Source organism: Aulonocara stuartgranti (assembly GCF_965226115.1).
Source record: "Aulonocara stuartgranti genome assembly, chromosome: 18".
Lineage (NCBI taxonomy): Eukaryota > Metazoa > Chordata > Actinopteri > Cichliformes > Cichlidae > Aulonocara > Aulonocara stuartgranti.
This window is the reverse complement of record NC_138954.1, coordinates 5131398-5148610: the sequence shown is the minus strand read 5'-3', so window position 1 is coordinate 5148610 and position 17213 is coordinate 5131398. Positions and strand designations below refer to the sequence as shown.

The following is a 17213-nucleotide window of genomic DNA, read 5'->3' as shown; positions in this document are numbered from 1 at the left end:
CCAGAACTGATCCAGAATTAAAACAGGACTACAACAGTTCAAAATCAGGACTACTTAGGATTTAACCAAGACAGAACCAGAATCAGAACTAGATGATAGTAGCACTAAAAATCATCATAGACCTGCACTACACTTATTTTTTAATTCTACCAATGTACAATATTTAGATTGAGAAAAGTTTATATAATTATTTAGCCTTGTTGTGCAAACAAGCCCGCAGAACTTAATAAATATAGAATTTGAAAAATAACAAACCTAAAAAGAAACACTAGGTACGAGATACATGAGGACCTATGATACGGTGATACTTTTGGTAAACAACCATTTGACTAACATGTGTGTCTCACCTGCTCTTGTTCCACCTCTGTTCTGTCCTCGTTCTCCATCTCCCTCTCTCTCCCTCTCTGCTCCTCTCTCTCCCTCTCTGCTCCTTTCTCTCCCTCTCTGTTCCTCTCTCTCCCTCTCTCTCCCTCTCTCTCTCTCTCTGCTCCTCTCTCTCCCTCTCTGCTCCTCTCTCTCCCTCTCTCTCCCTCTCTGTTCCTCTCTCTCCCTCTCTGTTCCTCTCTCTCCCTCTCTGTTCCTCTCTGCTCCTCTCTCTCCCTCTCTCTCCCTCTCTCTCCCTCTCTGTTCCTCTCTCTCCCTCTCTGTTCCTCTCTCTCCCTCTCTCTCCCTCTCTCTCTCTCTCTGCTCCTCTCTCTCCCTCTCTGTTCCTCTCTCTCCCTCTCTCTCCCTCTCTCTCTCTCTCTGCTCCTCTCTCTCCCTCTCTGTTCCTCTCTCTCCCTCTCTCTCCGCTCCTCTCTCTCTCTCTCTGCTCCTCTCTCTCCCTCTCTGCTCCTCTCTCTCCCTCTCTGCTCCTCTCTCTCCCTCTCTGTTCCTCTCTCTCTCTTTGTGCTGACAATCATCAAATATACAGATATTTACAAACTCTTCAGAAAACACAAACACTTTTTAAATTGTAACATCAAATCAGACTAAATGTTTATTTTTTTAGATTGATAAATATAAAAAACATATTTGTTAACTTTAAGAGTAAAGAGAGAAACTGTCTGTATTTCTTAATTTTAAATGGCACCAAATTGTATTCAAACTTGAGCCACACTTATGGAGCTCCACAGTTCTTTTCCTGGTGTTTTGGTTGACATCTCTTGATGTTCCCATGTCACAGAAACAGGCTCTGTGTTTTGCCTTATATGCATCCACAGCTGTGCCACCAATTTACTCACATGGACTCTACGAACCTATCAGAAGCTTCTTCAGCTCAGAATGGAATCGTCTGCAGTTTTCTTATTAATTAACAAACTTAGTGTACATGTACTCCTAAATTTGATCAAAGTGATAAAAAACAGACAGCTCTGTCTCTCTTTATTCTGACATTTAACTAATTCAAAAGATATTTCAATATTTATCTAAAACAAAAGTTTACTCTAAATTGATGTTGTACAGTAAAAATGTTTTCTCCCTAAAGTGTATGTAAATATCTGGTTACAAATGTGAATATCCTGCTTTGTACTGAAATCCCTCTTGTTTTGCATAGAAATATACTGAACAACATACAAAGCATAATATATAAAATAACATTTACCTGAGTTTTTTCTTTGAAAGAAGCCTCTAATGTCCATTCTTATATTTCAGTACATAACTGAAACCGATTTAGTCGGGGAGGGTAAGAACTGAAAATATGAAATAAACACACGTAAGCTAAGACTCTCTAAAAAATAGCATTTGTTCGGCTTTTCATTTCGCCATTTGTTGATTCACTTGAAGAGCAAGTAACGTAATATTGGTCAAGTGATCAGTTTGATATCAATCTTTCGTGATTCACCGTCATATTTACATTATTTGTACGGTACGAATGATTTGCTTTGGTACCTGCTCAAACTTAAGCTCTCCTTAGTATGGCTGGCTCCGTTTCTCCAACAGTGCACTCACAGGCAGCAGCTGCCCCGCCCCCTCGCTCAGTCGCTTAGTGCCTGAGCTCGGATCATACCAATATCAGGGGGGATTCACGCACAGTCGTAAATTCCCACTGTGTGCACTATGTGCTTCGAATATTGTGTGTACTTTTTGTTTTATACAGTTGTCAGCCAGGCATCTAACTATGAAAAAAATTACACTCCAAAAGACCCCGGGCTTCTGACAAAACAACCCGGGCTTAAGCCCAGTAAGCCTCCCCCACGCTCCGCCCCTGCTTGAACATCCGATGACCTGTATAGTGCACTCTATGTAATATTTTGTATTGAATTAATTGAAGACTGGGATTTCTGATTAGATGAAAGGTTTGTAAGCAAGTCTGAGACCAGAAGTTTTGGTCTAAGTTAGCTGATAAATCCGCTTCCCATTTTGCAATAGGAAGTGATATTGATTCATCTGTTTTAGAAAGCATTCTGTATATTTTGGAAAGTAATTTGGGGGTTTTAAGAGTAAGAAATTGAACCACACTTGGTGGTGTTTGTAGTTCAACTTGACCCGGTTTAAATTTCTTTTTTACTATGGATTTAATTTGTTGATATTCTAAAAATCTTTTCTTGTTGATCCCATATTGTGTAACTAGTCCGTCAAATGAAATAAATTCTGTTCCTTCTAGTATACGTTCTAAATATTTGATTCCTTTACCACTCCAATCTGAAAAGTTTATCATATTATTGTTTTGTAATATGTCAGGGTTGTTCCAGATAGGTGTACGTTTGCATGGGATTAATGAAGACTCCGTGAATTTTAGAAACTCCCACAATGCTGTCAGAGAAGAGCTGATGTTGACGCTTTTAAAGCATTCATGTCGTTGGATGTTTGAGCTGATAAATGGTAGATCTGAAATCTCTAGATTATTGCAAAGTGCTTGTTCTACATCTAGCCAAGGTTAATCTAAGACGGTATGTTTTAGCCATCCTGAGATAAACTGAAGCCTGTTGGCTAAGAAGTAGTGCTGAAAGTTAGGTAGTTCTAATCCTCCTTTATCCTTGGTCTTTTGTAGTGTTTTTAAGCTTATACGTGGGGGTTTATTTTTCCAAAGCAATTTGGACATACATGAATCTAGAGATCTGAACCAATCTTGTGGCGGTTTAGTTGGGATCATTGAGAATAAATAAATTTTTTTTGGTAAGACCATCATTTTTATAGCGGCAACCCTTCCCATGAGTGATATGGGTAGACATTTCCACCTAGCCAGATCACCTTCTACCTTCTTTAAAAGTGGGATGTGGTTTAATTTAGTTAGATCTGCAAGCTTGGGAGAAACATTAATACCTAAATATTTTATATTTCCCGATTGCAGTGGTGTTGAAGAGGAATTATGGAGGGAGCAATTAATCGGTAGGACTGTAGATTTTGACCAGTTAATTGAGTAATCTGATATTCTTGCAAAAGAGTTTATCAATTCAATCACCACAGAGATATTGGTTTGTGAATTTTGGAGAAAGAGTAACACATCATCCGCATAAAGGCTGATTTTATGTTCCATGTTCTTGCATTTTATGCCCTTAATTACTGAATTCTGTCTAATTGCTGCTGCTAGTGGTTCAATAAAAATTGCAAACAGTGAAGGGGAGAGTGGGCATCCCTGCCTGGTGCCCCTCAAGAGACAGAAGCTGGAGGATGTCTGGTCATTTGTTCTAACACAAGCTGTTGGGGAATTATATAATATTTTTAACCAGTTTATGAAAGAGGATCCAAAACCAAATTTGTGTAAAGTTGCAAATAGAAATTTCCAGTTAACTCTGTCAAATGCTTTTTCTGCGTCTAAAGAGAATATTGTAGTTTCTAGGTTTTTACTGTATGAGTAGTCTATCAAATTAAGTAATCTACGTGTATTTGTTGATGAGTGCCTACCTTTTATGAAACCAGTTTGGTCAGGATGAATTAAGAGGGGGGTTATTTTCTCCAGTCTTTTTGAGAGAGCTTTGCAGATTATTTTAAGGTCTACATTTATAAGGGATATTGGACGATAGCTTGAGGGATATACAGGGTCTTTGCCTGGTTTTAGCAGGAGATTAATGTTTGCAGAATTCATATTTGATGGAAGTCTGCCCTTTTCTTTGATTTCCAACAACGTTCTGTAGAAAACTGGTGCTAGAATCGACCAGAATTCTTTGTAGAATTCTGCAGGAAAGCCGTCTGGACCTGGAGCCTTATTATTGGGCATACTTATCAGGGCTTCCTGGAGTTCACCTGGTGTCAGTGGTGAATCCAGTGCCATTGCTTGAGTGTCTAATAATTTTGGAAGAGTTATGTTGTCCAAAAACTGATCAATTTCTTTTTTAGATGGGTTTATTTGTGGTGAATACAACGTGTTATAGAAATCCCTGAAAATGTTGTTTATTTGTATCGGATCATATATTGTGTTCCCAGATGAATCTTGAACAGCACATATAGTTGTTTTTTCTTTATTTATTTTTAGCTGGTTTGCTAGAAATTGACCGGATTTATTACCATGTTCATAATTTTGTAAGCGTAGTCTTTGTACTAAGAATTTTGTTTTTTTATCAATTATCTCATTTAATTCTAGTTTTGTTTTGCGTATTTTGTTCAATGTTTCCTGATCTTGGTGGGACGCGTAGGCTTCTTCTAGTGATTTGATGTTTTTTTCTAATTCCTGAATATTTTTGTTTTCTTTTTTCTTTTTATGTGATGAGAAAGAAATTATTTTACCTCTCATCACAGCTTTCCCTGCTTCCCATAGAACAGAAGCTGATGTTTCGGGAGTGTCATTATAGTCTAAATATGAAGTCCACTCTTTTTTAAAATATTTAATAAAGTCTTCATCTTTAAGTAGTGATGTATTAAATCTCCAGTTTTTACTTGGCGTAGTATTATTCTTGTGCATTAGTGTTAAAGATACAGGAGCATGATCGCTGACAGCTATAGGGTGAATCTCAGTGTCTGAAATGTCACTCAGCAGTGAGCTGCTGACCAAAAAATAATCCAGATGAGAGTAGGAGTGATGGACATGTGAGAAAAAAGTATATTCCTTACTGGTGGGGTGAAGGGAGCGCCATGCATCGCAAAGACCAAAGTCGCTCATATACTGTTTGATTATATTTGTGGACTGCCAATTACGCTGAGTTCCCGCTGTATTGAGCCTATCCATGTCTTCATTTAGTCCAAGGTTGAGGTCGCCTCCAAGAACAAGTGTGCCATCTAAGTGTTCAGAGAGTGCACTGAAAAAACCGTGAAAGAATGAGGGATCATCAACATTTGGACCATATACACTTGCAATACATAGCTTTTTATCAAGTATAGATAGTTTAATGATTAAGAATCTGCCCTCTGGATCTATAACTGTATCGAGTACTGTGAAATTAATATTTTTATGTATTAAAATTGCTGCTCCCCTTTGTCTAGAATTATAACAAGCTGAGAACACATTAGGAAACTCAGGTGTTTTAAGTTCGTTCGAACCTCTAAGAGGTCTGTGGATCTCTTGTAAAAGGACAACATCTGCCTGTAGTTTTTTGAGTTGGTTAAATATTTTTAACCTCTTTTCTCTGGAGCCAGCTCCATTTATATTCCATGTAATGAACCTCAGTGTACCCATAGATGTTTGTGTATAGGGATGTATGCTGTGTGCGTCGCTTAGACAGGTGGAGAGAATACGTCACTTGTTCATAAATAAAAAGAAGGAGAGAGAGAAAAAATGTGTGGCGAGATGCTCCCTGAGTCTGACTATGTGTTTGCATAGTTACTAATATGAGTAGGCTTGGCTTAAGTGTGTGTATCCTAAACGACTGTGTGCGCTGTCTGACTGAAGTAAATGTGCTGCCGTTGAGCGCATGGTGTGTATGTGTCGAAATAAAGGGTGTTGTTTGTGGATGAGTGTCGAAGCAGGTGATCGAGGCAGTGAAAGGAATAAAGAAAGAAACCAAGGACAGGGGTGAGCAGCATAAAAGCAAGAGGGGGAAAAGAGAGAGAGAAAAAAAACGAGAAGAAAAAAACAAAAAACAAAACGTAAACATTCCAATTAAATCACTGACGGAGAGTGACGGTGTTATTCTGCTATGAAAGCACACTTTAAGATGCGATCTGACTAGATGGAAATCTTTACCCATATCACTCATGGGAAGGGTCGCCACTATAAAAATGATGATCTTGCCAAAAATAAATTACTTATTTTTGATGATCCCTAACAAACCATCACAAGATTGGTTCAGATCTCTGGATTCATATATTTCCAAATTCCTTTGGAAAGATAAACCCCCGCGTATTAGCTTAAAAACGCTACAAAGAACCAAGGATAGAGGAGGATTAGATCTGCCTAATTTTCACCAATACTTCTTAGCCAACAGGCTTCAGTTCATCTCAGAATGGTTAAAACATACCTTCTTAGTTGAGCCCTGGCTAGATGTTGAACAGGCACTATGCAAGGATCTAGAGATTTCAGACCTACCATTTATTAGCTCAAACATCAAAAGACATGAATGCTTTAAAAGTATCAACATCAGCTTTTCTCTAACAGCATGGTGGGAGTTTCTAAAAATAACGGAGTCTTCATTAATCCCATGCAAACGTACACCTATCTGGAATAACCCTGACATATTACAAAACAATAATATGATTAATTTCCCAGAATGGAGTTGTAAAGGAATTAAATACTTAGAACATATATTAGAGGGAACAGAATTTATTCCATTTGACAGACTAGTTGAACAATATGGGATCAACAAGACAAGGTTTTTAGAATATCAACAAATTAAATCCATAGTAAAAAAGAAATTTAACCTCAGTCAAGTTGAATTACAAACACCACTAAGTGCGGCACATTTTCTTACTCTTAAATCCCCCAAATTATTATCTAAAATATACAGAACACTTTCTAAATTAGATGAATCAATATCCCTTCCTACTGCAAAGTGGGAAGCAGATTTATCAGTCAACCTAGACCAAAACTTCTGGTCTCAGATTTGCTTAAAAACTTTTAAATTAATTAAAAATCCCAGTCTGCAATTAATACAATACAAAATACTTCATAGAGTGCACTATACAGGTCATCGGATGTTTAAGATGGGCTTTACATCTTCCAACAACTGCTCACACTGTCAAGGCAATACACCAGACAATTACATCCACGCTCTTTGGTTCTGTCCACCAGTGCAAAAGTTTTGGCGCGAGATATGTGAAGACTTATCAAAATGTCTGAAATGTAACATTCCAACTTCCCCCTTAGTGTGTTTGTTGGGCAGCTTAGATAATGTCACTTCAGAAAAGAATATAGCCCATATGATCTTCACTGCCCTATGCATAGCCAAGAAAACAGTCCTCATGAACTGGAAAAATAAAAATAATCTTAATTCTAACCAATATAGAAATTATCTATTAGATTACATTAGTCTTGACACAGCCTCTGCCACCACATCAGATCAATTGCTCTGGGCCCCTTTTATCAGCTCCATCACCTAGTGGGGGTGGGGGGTCATAGTTTGGTCCCGCCTTCACTGTTGTGATTGGTGAGGGGGTAGGGACAGGCTTAGGGCGTCGGGGGGTTCCCCGGAGGCATCTTCCTTGGGGGGCTCAACCCGGGGTAGCGGTCACGTCCGGTTGAGGGCTCTGTTGGCTCTCAGGTGACTGTTTCCTCGCGGCTGCGTGCAGCGGGGCTAGGGGAGGGTCTGTGCTGACGGACGTGGGTTACTGACCTGGCAACCTGGCTGCCCCTGGGTGGGTCCGGGATGGGCGTGAGGTTCTGGGGGTGCTCCGTCTCTGGGCGGGGGCCCGGGCCGGGCCTCGGGGGCTCGGGTCCTGGTTGGTGTGTTGCCGGGGTTGTGGGCGGGTGGGTGCATGGGGGCCCGGCCCTGGAGCAGGGTGCCGCCGGTGCATCGAGCCGCCTGGGGGGCTCTTCAACTGGTGGGGGGGATGGTCACATCTGGCAGGAGCTTTCTTCTCTCAGGAACTCTCTGCAGGAGGGGGAGATACAGGAGAGGTGGAGGAAGATCTCAGCCTGGGCGTTTACCGTCTTATGTAGTCTGGAAGATGTGTGGTTGGTGGGGTGGGTGCAGTTTTCTCTGTGGTGGGGTTGGGTGGACTGTCCAGGGCTCTGTGGAGTCGGGGGGCGCTACTGCACTGGGCCCCGGTCTGATGGGCCTGGGCCCCCCTTCCCTGGCGGGTCGCGGAGGGTGGGAGTGCCTACTGGGGTCAGCGGGGGAGCTGGCCCCAGGGAGGGGTTACCTGCCCCTCCCTTCCTTCCCTCCCCATCTCCAGCTGCCTCCCTCTTCCCGCTCCTCCACAACCACCCACACATGCAGGGCCTTGGAGTGGGGGTATGTCACCAGGGTGCAGAGGAGGCTACCCCCCCCCCTGTCCCCTTCTGGCTGCCTCTGCCTCAATTTTATCCCACAACTTAGACATTCACATTATTCACACTCTCATTACACATACATATAGGATCTTGGGGGTGGGCACAATCACGGAGTCCAAATCACCATCAGGGTGTATACCTCACCCCTGACGTCGTTGCCCACCTCTCAATTTTAAATACACTTAGTCATTGAGGGCTAGCAGGAGGGACCATGCGCTTACCTGCTGCTCCTTGGCAGGTAGCTCCATGCCCTCCTGGGTTTTAATTGCACCTTAGAACACATATGCATCAACACTACAATGAGCGGGTGGAGGGAGGTTTGGAGTCTTCTCCCACCCCCATTCTCTGCGGCCTGCTGGAGCGGGGGGGCTAGTAGGAGGAGTTGGCCGTCCGACTGCGGTCTGGGGTGTGGGGCCTCCCTGCTGCTGCGGAGTCGGGGTGGTCTGCCTCTCCCCACCGCAGGGAAAAGGGTAACACCACCTGGGTCTGGGTGCAATTCCCCCCTCCAGGGGCAAGGGTACCTAGACCCGGTTTGTAGAGTACGCTTGGGGAGTGTGATTGTGTGTACAGCGTCTCTTTATGTCTGTCTCCACGTTGGTTGAGTGTGGAGTGAGTGCATATGAGAGCATGAGGGTGGGAATGGATGTTTGTGTCTGTGTGTGCCTGTATGTCTGTGTCTATATGTCAGGTTGGGTATCAGACGCCACCTCTCTGGGGACACCTCAGGCCCTCCAAGGTTTGGAGGCCTATCTCCACCCACCACCACTTCCCCTGCCGGTGGCGGACTCCCTCAGGTGTCGGTGTGTTGGTGGTTCTTTGTGTCTGGGGGTGGGCGTCCGGGTACACACCAGCTCACTCCTTGGCGGCCGCTTGTCGGGGCCTGGGGCCTGGGGCTCGCTCGGGCCCCTTTGGAGGTGGGGTGCCCCCGGCCTCTCGGCCTAGGGCTCGGTCACTCAGGCGCAGCTGGGGGCCGGCGGAGCTCACGGGCGCGTCACTGCAACCCCCCCTGGCTTCTGCTCCGCGGCTGCTGAGTGAGCCCTCATCTGGGACTCTCCTCAGCTCTTACTGGAACAGTGGCGCGGCTGCCCCTCTGTTGGTCTTCCATGGTCTCTTGTGTTCTGGGGGCCTCTGGATGTCTGGAGTTTTGATCTCCTCCATACCCGCTTCACACCCTGGAGGATGGGGCTGTGGCCCCCCCACACTCCCTAGCAGATCATTACATGGAGAAACCTTTGGAATGCAAGCATGCTGATCCACACAGGTATGCACACATGGGTATTCACAGACGCGGACTAAAGCTTTCTTGGCTGCTGCCTCAAAGCACACTGTGCGCTGTCTATCTTGCGTGCTGCACAATATCGTTTATTACTTAGTAAATACTGATATCTATGACTAGCTAGTTTATTGTGATGGTGCTTTGTTTTCTCTATTATTATGTTGCTCTTTGTTGTTTGCTGTCTCCTCTGTTTGTTTGTTTGTTTGTTTGTTTGTTTGTTTTTTCTCCATACAGGTGACCCAGGAGTTTTTTTTTTTTTTTTTGTCTCTCTTCCCCCCCCTTCTCACCGTCTCTTCTCCCCTTGGGTTTTCTTTCTTTCTCTCCCCCTCTCTCTCTCATTCATTCCCCCTGTCCTATTTATTAAAAAAAAAAAAAAAAAAAAAATGACAAAGGATGAACTGAAGCTCTGCCATCACGTAATGTCGCATACTGCTGTTTCTGATGTCATTTAAAAAAAAAAAAAAAAAAAAAAAAAAAAGATGCGATTTGATACTAGTAAGTTAAACAGATGTTAATGCAAGTTAGTGTGAGTGGATAGGGAAATGGTGTAGCTGATTCTTATCTGGTGTGAGGTTAATACAGCCACGGAGTGATGTTGGGGTCGCGGTGGAGCTGTCCGTCCACGTACAGCCGGTCCACAGCGATGACAGCGCAGGAGCCCTTCTGGATGAAGCCGCGTCAGATTGGGAAGAGGACCCTGCGTCGTTCCAAGATCTCTTTGGGGAACTGGTCGTTCACGCTGAAGTCCGTTCCTTTTAATTCCCTGCCGCGGCTTTTCACCTGTTGTTTTTGTTTGAAGTGGCCGAATTTGGCCACGATAGGACGTGGTCTCCCGGCCGTAGCCCGAATGGGGCCGAGGCGATGTACCCGATCGAAGACGATGTTCTTCACAGTGTCCTCCGGCAGCTTCAGGTGGATTTTGATGAAGCTTTTTACCGTGGTCTCCGCGTCCTCTCCAGCGGCTTCTGGAATACCAGAAAATACCAGATTATTACGCATGCTACGTGTTAGGTATTTTAGTACCATGGGAGCATTTACTGGATATTGTTTTATAGTGACATTATACAGGAAAACTCTGTCATTCAACAAGGTTGAAATACCACAGAGATCACTCCCTCAGCTACATTAGTTTCTTAATCTTTTAGACGCCTGTTGAAGGCCAAATGGTTTGTTTCAGATTTCACTAATGAAAGAACTCTTCGTTTTGTGCCTTGAAAATATGTCGCTGAGATAATCACAATTGTAGCTGAACTAATAAACTACACAAAGGATGCTTCTTCACCCAAGGGCAGGAAGACGCTCCCTTATCTTGGTCTGTACTGGTTTAAACTGATAAATCTGCTGTCTCATGAATTTTACCCTCTATATAAACTGTTGTACTTGTGAATAAAGTTGAGTCACTTTGGGAAGACAATCTGAAGCAGTCTCTGTTTTCTTGTTCTCCCAAGCTGCTCCCGAGCTGCTCGTACTAACACGCTGAATGGCATGCTTGAATATTACTTGAGAATATATTTGACTGTGTTACAGACTAAGGGACATTCTCTGCTGATAGGTGAAGGTACATTCTCTGCTGATAGACGTCCACGCCTCGGAGGAAGCCGATCCACGGAGTAGGCCCTGGAAACAGTTTCCTTCACTACGAGCTTGTAGATCAATAACTGTTTCTTTTATTTTTTTTATTTTCTCTATTGAGCTGGGTAACATTTTCTGTGAGACATTTCACCGACTCCCTTAGCGTGGCATTTTCAGCAGCAAGCGTTTCCACCTGCTGCTGGCTGTACTCCAGGGATTCTCGCAAGCATTTAAATTCTCGGTGAAGAATCTCCACCAAGGACAGCCTTGCGTCGAAACTGGACAATCGCTTGTCGATTGACTCCAGTATGTCGGCAATATCTTTGCCGGCTGGCGATGTTGAGCCGGGGGAATCTGCCGGGCGTTGTCTTTTCGACGACGGCGTCTCAGCTTTGGCCGGGGAAGCTGCACACTGGGCCTTCTTCATCACAAGATCCTGAAAGCACTGATCAATATAATCTTGGAGAGTCTCTAAACTCTCCCCGTTGTTCTCCAGGGTGTTGGAGATTATTTAGACAAATATTGTTAGTTATAAGACAATTGATAAGTGTATTTGGTAATAGGGGGAGACCGGGGATAGTTGTAACGTGGGTCAGTTGTAACACTTCCAATTTCTCCAATCAAGGCTAAGTTTCAAATGATGTGACTCATCCTGTGCATGCCCAATTCAGTTCTGCTATCACATGTGAAAAATCAGCACATTTTGTCAAACACAGACAATTTAACATCAAAAAAAGTAAGTTTTTCTACTTTATTTCAATTTCTAATAGCATTATCTGCTTTGCAGTTAAACTCATCAAACTTAAATTATGTTATTTGTATGTCTATGGGGATATATTCTGTGTAAGTCTTTAGTGCTAATGTTTTAGCCGTTGGCTGTAATGTTAGCTAGTTCATGGCTATAGGAGTCTGGGTCAGTTGTAACAGCAACAGTCTGGGTTAGTTGTAACAATAATGCAGATGTTACAACTTACCACACTTTTACTTTAACTTATATTAAACAAGTTGGGGCAACGACATCAGCAGAGAGAGGTTCACTGGTCGCTTTTGTATATGCGGTTAATGCCATTGGCAACACAATTCCTCCACTGTTTGTGTTCCCACACATACATTATGCAGACCACTGTGTCAGAGATGGACCAGTAGGAAGTACTGGTAGTGGAAATAAATCAGGATGGGTGCAAGAAACAGATTTCCTCATCTTTCTGAAGCACTTTGCAAACCACACCAAGGTAAGCCGTGATAAAAAGTAATGGAATTGCGATGCTGGTGAACAACTACATTTTTTCAGCTTCATTGTTATGTTCAAAATTGGTGCAAGAGTTGTCGGTTATAATGCCCACTGAGCCAATGAGGCCAAACTCAAGGAAGACCAACCAAAATTAATGAAATATTCAGTTGCAGAAAATTCCATAATTTGTCTTTTTTGGGGGGTTGGAATATGTTCAAAAGCTGGATTTCTGCATTCTGTCACACACACACATAATTACATAAATGGCTCTAAGTGCATTCATGTGTTGAATAAACAAAGATTACATGTTAATGTTTTGTTAGTACCCTTATTTCATTGTGTTACATTTCACCCCAGGATATGTTACAACTAACCCAGACTAGGGGGTTAATTGTAACATTTCACTCTTCGTGTTTGAGACCATACCATGCAATGAGTAATTGTGCTGCAGAGAAAATAGCTGCACTATTTAATAGCAGAGACATGTAAATACTTTGCATTACATTTTGAATCCACTACCTTAAAAGAGCTCCAATTTACAGACAGAAATGTCAAAAATGTTACAACTATCCCCGGTCTCCCCTACTGAAGCTTAAATGAATTTGTTCAAATCTAAACTACCATTTGCTTTAATTTTCCGCCAACAATCTCCGGCGTCTGACGTCAGTTACAACATGAGTCGCTTACCTTGTCCGTCACTTGTCCTTTTTTCAGACTAAAATCAAATTAACAAACTAAAATCAAAGCATTCTTTGATTTTAGTCTGTTAGCCCACAAGCTGAGTTTTTATCAGAGTCCTGCATGAGTCAGTGTTATTTCACTGACACCATCACAGTTTTACACACCTGTTCTGTATGACTTTGTCTCAGGTTTGCGGTGATATCCAGCACTCTGAGCTGATGGCAGATCTGGTCAGTCCACAGTAGCTTCAACCACTAAATTATCTCTAACACATCACCAAACCAAAGTCTTCCTGCTAAGAGTACATCAAAGGTGAAAAGCGAGCCTAGAATGTCATCATTTCTGCTCTCCTCTTTCTTCTTCTTCTACTTCTGGACCGCACACATCTGTCGCTGCCCTACTCAGGTCGATCTAATGAAAATCAGCCAGAAATAATAATCAGAAATCCAAATGTAGAATTTATAGTTCCCCATTGATGCAATTTGGTTATTAAATTTAAGAAGCAGTCTGTAATGCTCACCCCAGCATAGTTGAAGCAGATCATCAAAGCATGCTGAACACTTTCTACCATTCCACATGTGCATTTTCTATCCAGGTACTCAACAGCACCAAACCATAATTGTGAATCCATGGCTTTGATCTGGTGAAAATCACCCTACCCCTACTGTTCATCTTTACACACAACAGATGGTGTTTCTGTATCTTATGACTGAATGAAAAGTAATGACAACCATTATTTTCAGTCTTCCATTGCTTCTACCTGTTGTTTCTCTGTATTATTGTCGGATCTTTACCTTCAAATTCAATTCAATTCAATTTCAATTCAATTTTATTTATATAGCGCCAAATCACAACATAAGTCGCCTCAAGGCGCTTCATAGATACAGAGAAAAACCCAACAATCACATGACCTCCTATGAGCAAGCACTTTGGCGACAGTGGGAAGGAAAAACTCCCTTTTAACAGGAAGAAACCTCCGGCAGAACCAGGCTCAGGGAGGGGCGGGGCCATCTGCTGCGACCGGTTGGGGTGAGAGAAGGAAGACAGGATAAAAGACATGCTGTGGAAGAGAGACAGAGGTTAATAACAGATATGATTCAATGCAGAGAGGTCTATTAATACATAGTGAGCGAGAAAGGTGACTGGAAAGGAAAAACTCAATGCATCATGGGAATCCCCCGGCAGCCTACGTCTATTGCAGCATAACTAAGGGAGGATTCAGGGTCACCTGGTCCAGCCCTAACTATATGCCTTAGCAAAAAGGAAAGTTTTAAGCCTAATCTTGAAAGTAGAGATAGTGTCTGTCTCCCGAATCCAAACTGGAAGCTGGTTCCACAGAAGAGGGGCCTGAAAACTGAAGGCTCTCCCTCCCATTCTACTTTTAAATACTCTAGGAACAACAAGTAGGCCTACAGAGCGAGAGCGAAGTGCTCTAATAGGGTGATATGGTACTACAAGGTCATTAAGATAAGATGGGGCCTGATTATTTAAGACCTTGTATGTGAGGAGCAGGATTTTGAATTCAATTCTGGATTTAACAGGAAGCCAATGAAGGGAAGCCAAAACAGGAGAAATCTGCTCTCTCTTTCTAGTCCCTGTCAGGACTCTTGCTGCAGCATTTTGGATTAGCTGAAGGCTTTTCAGTGAGTTTTTTGGACATCCTGATAATAATGAATTACAGTAGTCCAGCCTGGAAGTAATAAATGCATGAACTAGTTTTTCAGCGTCACTCTGAGACAGGATATTTCTAATTTTAGAGATGTTGCGCAAATGGAAGAATGCAGTCTTACATATTTGTTTAATATGTGCGTTGAAGGACATGTCCTGGTCAAAAATGACTCCAAGGTTCCTCAGAGCGTTACTGGAGGACAAGGTAATGCCATCCAGAGTAAGAATCTGAGATACCATATTTCTAAGATTTTCTGGGCCGAGTACAATAACCTCAGTTTTATCTGAATTAAGAAGCAGAAAGTTAGCGGCCATCCAGGTCTTTATGTCTTTAAGACATTCCTGCAGTTTAACTAATTGGTGTGTGTTATCTGGCTTCATGGACAGATAGAGCTGGGTGTCATCTGCATAGCAGTGAAAATGTATGCTATGTCTTCTAATGATGCTGCCTAAGGGAAGCATGTATAATGTAAACAGAATTGGTCCTAGCACTGAACCCTGTGGAACACCATAATTGACCTTAGTGTGTGAAGAGGACTCTCCATTTACATGCAAAAATTGGAGTCTATTAGATAGATATGATACAAACCACTGCAGCGCAGTACCTGTAATACCTACAGCATGTTCTAATCGCTCTAATAGGATATTATGGTCGACAGTATCGAATGCTGCACTAAGGTCTAGCAGGACAAGCACAGAGATGAGTCCACTGTCAGAGGCCATAAGAAGATCATTTGTAACCTTCACTAAAGCTGTTTCTGTGCTGTGATGAGCTCTGAAACCTGACTGAAACTCTTCAAATAAACCTCTGCAGATGATCTGTTAGCTGTTTGACAACTACTCTTTCAAGGATTTTTGATATGAAAGGAAGGTTGGAGATTGGCCTATAATTAGCTAAGACTGCTGGGTCTAGAGATGGCTTTTTGAGTAAAGGTTTAACTACAGCCAGCTTGAAGGCCTGTGGTACATAGCCGATCATTAGAGATAGGTTGATCATATTTAAGATCGAAGAATTAATTAATGGCAGGACTTCTTTGAGCAGTTTTGTAGGAATGGGGTCTAAAAGACACGTTGATGGTTTGGAGGAAGTAATTATTGAAGTTAACTCAGAAAGATCAATTAGAGAAAAAGAGTCTAACTTAACATCAATGGTACTAAGAGTAGCTGTAGATAATATTACATCTGTGGGATGATTACTGGTAATTTTTTCTCTAATGATAAAAATTTTATCTATGAAGAAGTTCATGAAGTCATTACTAGTTAACGTTAAAGGGATTGTTGGCTCAAAAGAGCTCTGACTTTTTGTCAACCTGGCTACAGTGCTGAAGAGAAACAAATAAAGTGCCTTCAATATAAACTGCCTCGAGGTAACTTGTTGTAATTTGGTGTTTTATTAAGAAAATTGAACTATTGTGGCAGAAAAGTTGGATGCAAACCAAGACTAAAAGTCCTCAGGCAGGAGTCATAGCTGGGCTTTAGCATCTGGGTCACCCACTTTACCCAGGGAGCTAAACCAGCATCTCCAACAGGTGATTTGTTTGTCTGGCAGTTTCAGGCTGGGAAAGCTTGTTAAACTTTAACAAAACATTATTTGGCACCAACGTGAATGATTTGGGTCATGTTTATCACGTCTGAGTCAGGGAGCAAAGGTCACCTCCTTTATGCAGGATTTCACCTTATGCCAACAGGGGAAAAAAATCACGAGTTCTTAAACAAGCTGTAGGTCATGTTACTACACACATTTCAATATGTAAGCATTTCATCATGTTTTAGAGTCTCAGAGTTATTTCAGCCTCATCTTCACATATTTTCACAAATATTCACATTATCTCCGAGATCCAGTTGTGAAATTTTTTCCCTCAGTGTAACCGATTGCAACACAACAAATGACTGACCAGTGATTAGTGTTTTACAGTGATTACGACAGACAGCCTGTTTCTGCCACTGCTGCCAAGCATTTGCTCTTTTCAGCTTGTTCAATTGTGGAGGTTTTTACATTCTTTACCTTACAATATAAAGCACCTTGAGGCAACTGTTGTTTTTTTGGCACTATATATAAATATAAATGAATTGAACTGGTAGCAACTTTATGAATGAGAAAATGAAAACAAGTGTCAGTCAGCTGGTTCATGTCCAGCAGGTGGGGAGGAATCAGTGAGTCTGTTACTCCAGTTACTTACTGAGAGGTAAAGTTAAAGAAAACGAGTTTCCTTCATCGCACTAAACCTGCCCACTAAACATGACCCTGAATGAACCCATATGTAAAGGACTGTAGGTTTTAAGCAGGCTCACGTAATGGCAACACAATAGATGAGGAAAGTGGGGGAACTCTGACGACATCTAGTGGACATCTTGAAGATGACGGGTCTGAACAGAGAGCAATGCAGGTCTGTGGAGAAGATTGCAGCACACTGTGAAATATGAACTATGAATAATATCTACATCTGTAATGATGTAATCAAAATAGGCTCCATGTAGTTTAAGTTCTGTTACTGTACTTATGA

At 42.2% G+C, this 17213-nt stretch overlaps 1 long non-coding RNA gene across 1 annotated transcript; it reads right to left on the bottom strand.

Annotated features, from left to right (window-relative positions):
- Nucleotides 1-786: 786 nt before the first annotated feature.
- LOC309694609 lies at nt 787-2015 on the bottom strand. The gene is made up of 3 exons (XR_014272931.1): nt 1870-2015; nt 1583-1670; nt 787-891 (listed from the first exon to the last, which is right to left on the bottom strand). It is a non-coding gene; the product is annotated as an uncharacterized lncRNA (long non-coding RNA).
- Nucleotides 2016-17213: the final 15198 nt, after the last annotated feature.